Below are 6,484 nucleotides of genomic sequence, written 5' to 3' on the forward strand. Positions count from 1 at the left end.
GTACATCTGCATTGCAGTGAGCTCTGGCTACTGGTAAGTAACCTTTTTCTCCACAAAATTTTCTTAGATTTTTTCATAATAATACATTTTCATCAGAAGTATTGATTTATAGGTAGGGTGCAGCTCCTATATGCTGCCTGGCAAGTAATTTCTCTTCTCTTCGTGATGATCTAGTAGCTGGATCCCATACTGCAGGTTGTTGCATCAGTGTTATTGACCATACTCATCAAGGTTTTTCATTATTCATTTAAAAATAATTTCATTAATAATTCTTAAGCTATAAAGTCATGCTCTTGATAAGGAATGAGGCATAACTGGGTTTTCTCAGGAATGGGAGCTTTAAAACAGGGAAATTAATATGGGGATGGACATGGGTTTTCCTTGTTTCTGGAGTTAATGACTACAGTCATCTGAGAATAATGCAACAGCTCATGGAAAGGCTAAACAGTGAAGTTCTTGTTTGGTTGTTTTGGTTTATTTTTAGATAACTGCTGCTCATTTAAATGGAGCATATTAAGTTCCCTGCAATCCAGGCTCTTAGTGTTTCTAATAGCTATTTTTTATGATGACATGATCTCACATTACCACCTGTGTGATTTATTGTAATTTACAGTGTTGAGAATAAATGTTCTTTATTACTACTGGATGAAAGGCTGGCTGATATTAACTGGTTTCTTTTATACTGTTCAGTAACACTGTTAATCAGCTATATTGAAGCTCACTCTGCCATTATTTTTGTGACCTCTTCCTTTCACCTTTCATTTATTTTTCAATTTTTTGATCTTCAGCAGTCTGACAGTTTTCATACTAATCAGGATTCAACAGAACTGTGGCATTACTAGCCAAAAAAAAAAGAAGTCTGTTTGCTAATGAAAGGACAAAGTTTAGTTTCAACAGCTTTAAAATTTTCAATGTTAATAGCAAGAAAAATCATTTTAATATAAATCACGTGAAAGTAAAAATTTTGTACATTTTAGAATCCTGTCATTTAAAGATGGGAGCAATTTTACAAATATTAAGCTTACTAGTTGAAACATTTTTCATGGAAGTGTATGTTGTACATATATACGTGAGTTTAGGTTGCTTGTTTCATACTGCTAAACTTCCTGGTGCAAATAATTGTTATATTTTGCACTTTTTTCAAAAGTACATTCATTGAAATACCTTCTGCAGTTATGAACTTATTGGTCCATACATTTATTCTCTTTGTGTGATCTTCAGTGTCAGTGAAAGTCTGTTCATTTTGAAGTTGGTTTGTTCATTCTGTTCAGCCCCTGCGGTTTGCTAGTACATCAGTTTCAGTATTACAATGTCACCATAGTTGTCTTGCTGTTGTATAAAAATCACTGTAAATGTCTTGAAACCTGGCTAAATTGGTAAATTCTATTTTGGCTGTATTTTTTAAAATAAATTGTAACTTTCTCTTATAGAAAACAATTGCAATAACCTGTTACTTTGTTAGTGTTTTATATGGATTGACTTAGAGACCTAAACAAGTGTATATGATTACAAAGACTGTGGATCTTTCACACCTTCGTTACACAGTGTAGTATTGTCAATTATATTCAGTCTCTGGGATTTGTGATAGCTGCAGTATCTTGCTGTTTGGTACTCTCTGGTGCTATTAACCCTTTGTTTCCATGCTTACTATTTTCCAGCTTACAAATTCAAAAATGTAACAATTTATTGTAAAATTTAATTTACCATTTTTTTCTTTTTAAAACACTACATAGAAGTATGTATTGTAATGAACCTTGATCGCAGATCTTCATGTCATATAATGCAATAACTTACATTTTCTAGGTGGCTATTTGATTCATTATAGATGAGTTCTAGGTTGGAAGTTAAGAGTATGGTTGAACACAGTTTCTTTTCTTTTGAAAGAAATACAGACTTCAGATATTCAGGTTTAATTATCTCAGTTTTAAATATTACTGGATAAATAATGAATTTATTCATGTTTAAAATTGTGACATTATCACAAGTTTTGGTCTATTCCAGAATTGATTTCTCAGTGATAATTGGAAATGTGGTTTTTTTAGTCTTTGTCGTCTTCTGTTATAAATCAACATTATGTTTACATGAATGTGCAGATAACCCAGAACAGCATCCCAAATGAGAAATGAGCTACTGTTCTTTCCATGTTTAAATTCTGAAATGTTTCTGGCATGAAGTAAATTAATTACCCACTGTCAAACTGCAGAGAAAATGTTTGTAAGGTACACTGGTAAAAGATAAAGTTTGGATGATGCAATGAGTTTACTCATTATGAGAGCTGGACACTAGTATTTAGAGTCTCTTCCCCATCACAACTTACTCCAGGCTTTCTCCTGCCTCTGTTTTAAAAACTTAACTTTGTCATTACTTAGAATCATAGTCTCACAGAGTGGTTTGGGTGGGAAGGGACCTTCAAAGGTCATCTAGTCCAAGCCTCCTGCCGTAAGCAGGGACGTCTTTCAGTAGATCAGGTTGCTCAGTCCTGTCCAATCTGACCTTGAACACACAGGGATGGGGCATCCACAACTTCTCTGGGCAACCTGTGCCAGTGTCCCACCACCCTCATCGTATAGAATTTATTCCTTATGTCCAATCTAAATCTACCCTCTTTGCCATTTAAAAGCATTGGCCTTTGTCCTGTCACTACAGGCCCTGCTAAGAAGTCTTTCTCCATCTTTATTATAAGCCACCTTTATTTATTGAAAGGTTGCAATAAGGTTTCTCTGGACCCTTCTCCAGGCTGAACAACCCCAACCAGCTCTCAGCCTTTCTTCATAGGAGTGGTGTTCCAGCCCTTCTGGCCATTTTTGTGGCTCCCTCTGGACTCCCTCTAACTCCTACACAGCCCTGTTCCACAATCAGATTCCTAATAAATTACTCTCTCATATCAGTAACTTTTCAACAGCCTTTTTGTCACCTCTGAAGGGAAGAGGAATTACTGTGTAGAAAAAAAGTGCTCTTTGGGTGAAGGGCAAGAACTTGTCCGGGAACTCGCCACCTTTATTTCTCCATGGCATCTCCCTTTTCCCCTCTACTCAACAAACATCCTAGCGCCCAGTCTTGCCTCTCCTCCTCATACCTCTATCAAAAAACCCCAAAGAACATTTGTACTTCATCATATGAATCCACCTCTCATGAGCTCCTCTGCATTTCTTCATATGTGTACGAAGTCTTGCATCAATACATGCCTGTGAGCAGCCCTGCACAGCCGCCTCAGCCTTCACTTACCCTCTCAGCTCTCCAGTGTAAAGCCCAAATGCGCAACAGAATACAATTTTCTCCTGCGTGAATCTTTATCAGAAGTCAGGGTTGTGCATTCTGGCTTCAGTATAGGAACTGAGCGTGTCCTCCGAGTCACTGTGTTGGAGGTGAAAGCACATCATTTGGACCACTAGAGTATCTCTGTCTTCAAGTATCAGCATCTGGCTGCTACGTTGTGTGTGGCTGTTGATACTGGCTGAACTAATGCATTTCCTGATTATTTTTAGTAACTGGATCTTGTAGTAATGCTGGCTCAAATATACTTTCAGGTTAACCGCGCTTGGATTAGGGGAAGGTGGGTGGGGTGCTAACGGGGACAGAAGAGTATCTGTGGCTTGTGTGGAAGGGTAGGGGAAAAGAGGGATAGCACAGAAGCAATGTTCTGAGGATGCTTTTAACTACACTTCTGTGGTGAGGTTGCCTGGGAGAGCAGAGAAACTAGATGGAGCTGGTCCATCATGGCTTCTTCTGCATTGCTACAGTACATTTCACTCAGCAGAACTGTCCACTGGACATCCAGAGGACCAAACCACCACGCTGTGAACCTCCTGGTAATACCAAATTCGTAAACAAGGAAGTTGGTTGGCAAGAGACTTATGAGCAGCCAACACTGTGGCTTCACTCCTGCAGGTTTCTGATGCCCTGCAGACCTGTAGTCTAATCCCTTCCAAGGAGCTGTTCATGAGGTGTCTAAGCTCCTTTTATGACAACTTCAATTCTGCTTCCTCTTAAAAGGGTTTTACTGGGGAGGAAACTGAGTAGCCACATACTCTGGCTAATGAAGGCTAGCCGTGGAACAACTGTAGAATGAGGTTTTCTTTCGCCCTGTAACCAGTGGAATTTTGCCATTGGGAAATGGAAGAAGGTGGAGTTACTGCTGGAGATGTAACCTTAACAGCTCCCACGAAATGCCAGGTGTTTTCTAAAAGTGCCAGTAAGTCTTTGATTCTGGGGGTTTGAGTGTTTTGCTGTTGTCACAGAGGTATGTACATATTTTAATGTTTTTGAAAAATTATAGAATATGTATGGGTTTTAGTAACATTACACTTCAGTTCCAGGCTATGAAATTAACTTTTTACCTTTTAAAGCAATTGAACCCAAGTGACAAAAACTTGTTCATTGTGCATTTGGGAAATAATATGGATTATAGGACTGGGTAAAAAATCCATTAGTGAAAACATGAGAGTTTGCATTGTTTAGACTAAAGGGAGAGAAACTATGGGTAGAGACTGGACTTCAGTATTATGGGACACCGAGTCGTGAAGACTTGTGTTGTGGATTGGACTTTGCTTCTAGAACTCTGCAATTTTAGCAGGATGGGGCAGGAAGTGGTAACATTTTCAAAATCTACATAGTTTGGTGTTATTTGTTAGTCTCTCTTCTGTTGGATTTGTTTCTTATTTTAATTAGCAAAATGAATTCAGTTTAATGTTGCAAATGTATGTTCCACAATTACGAGCCATTGCAGAATAAATTTATATGACTTTCCAAACTAAGAATAGAAGGAGTGGCAGTGGAATAGACAAACATAATGAAAATAGTTCTTCTAAAGTAAAATGGAAATACTAAATTACTCTGTAGACTGGTTGATTTTTGCGCTTTCTGAGAATATATGAACTTAGGTTTTTCAAGAGTAACTGTACCACTGAATAAAGTTTTTTAAAGGAAAACTAAAATATGTGGGATTCAGTGAGGCTGTTGTGTGCTATCGAAGTCGAGGGATCCTTGTGAGTCATTCAGGAAATGGATGTTTGTCTTTGAAAAACATGTTCTTGTTTGTTACACTTTGAATCTGTATTGGAAAAGAAGCAACTAAAACATCTTGAGATTTGAGAGGAGGGGTTTAGGCCTGAAAGAGAGTTCTGTCATTAATTCTGTGCCATTTACTTGGACCACAGGAGAAAAACAAGGCAGCATTAAATGTGTTTAGTAAGTGTTCTTGAGGCAGCAAGGTTCAGTGTACTAACTTTTGGGGAGCAAAAGCAGCATCTAAGAGAGTCCTAAGTTTTTAAAACCGGGCATTAAAAGTTTCTGATGGGTACATGAGTTTTGTAAGTTACTTGAGTGACAAGACAGGACTTGATGTCTCCCAAAGATGCCCCAATAAATTCTTAGGAAGATGCTATACTTGTATTTGCACTCCACTGCATTTGACTGTGGCATTTGCACCAAGTTCAGGGATAATTTTGAACACAGTAGTAAGATTCTTTTTTTATGCTCAGTGACCAAACACATTAACCGGTTTACATAGATGTGATGGGACTTTATACAGTTATGAGGTAATAAAATTCTCAGTGGCAAATCTCACTTGACCAGATTACTGGAGAAAAATAGTACAAAGAAAAATCAAAATGTAATTCAAAGATCATGTAAAATGTTCCTGCTACTAAGAATGTATTTCTACAACATCTTCTGTAGGACCAAAGTCACATTAATAAGTTGATCTCTTCTTTCAGCTTTGTGTCACAATGTCCTATCCTCCACAGTGGTCTCAGTCTAAACTATGGTGCCACGTGGATCAGTGAAGTGTTCCAGATCATTTCAACCCTTGGGGGAAAAAAACAAACCAAAAGACATTTTATTTCACTGCCAGCAGAGGAATGCTCATGGACTTATACTCTCGATCACTGAAAATTATCCCAGTTACACGAATCAGGAATAGGTTTAGAAATTGGTTCAAGAGATGAATCTACCGATGTTTCAAATGTTGGTTGACCTAATTTAAACTACATATCTTTTGTATTTTACACTCCATTATCAGTAGTTTGTATCAAAATAATGGTTTCTGTGTATGAAGTTACAGACAACAAAACAAGTGAATTCTGACTGTAAATATTCCCCCCTTGTTTTCTGCCTGCTAACGTGCAATTATCTGAGCATGTTTTAATAATACATCAAATACATTTTCTAGGAGTTTGATTGTGAAAATGCAAATAACCTGCCATAAGTGTACTGAACCCTGAAACTTAACATCATAAAACAGATGCTGTCTGTGATTAGAGGACAGACCACTGAACCAGCAGGGCTTGTGTTTTATGTTTGAACACAAAATCACTTGTGTTCAAATTTAAAAATGTTGAATGGGAAACTTAGACCACTAGAATTTACATTGAAATGGGTATATATTTCCACACTGTAAACTTGGCTGACAGACCTTTTTCCCAGTCTCATTCTCCTTTCAGGTTCAACACCACCTACTTCATTTTTCACTTCAACTCCTGCTTTA

The sequence above is a fragment of the Falco peregrinus genome, chromosome 6 (genome assembly GCF_023634155.1).
Source record: "Falco peregrinus isolate bFalPer1 chromosome 6, bFalPer1.pri, whole genome shotgun sequence".
NCBI classification, from domain to species: Eukaryota; Metazoa; Chordata; class Aves; order Falconiformes; family Falconidae; genus Falco; species Falco peregrinus.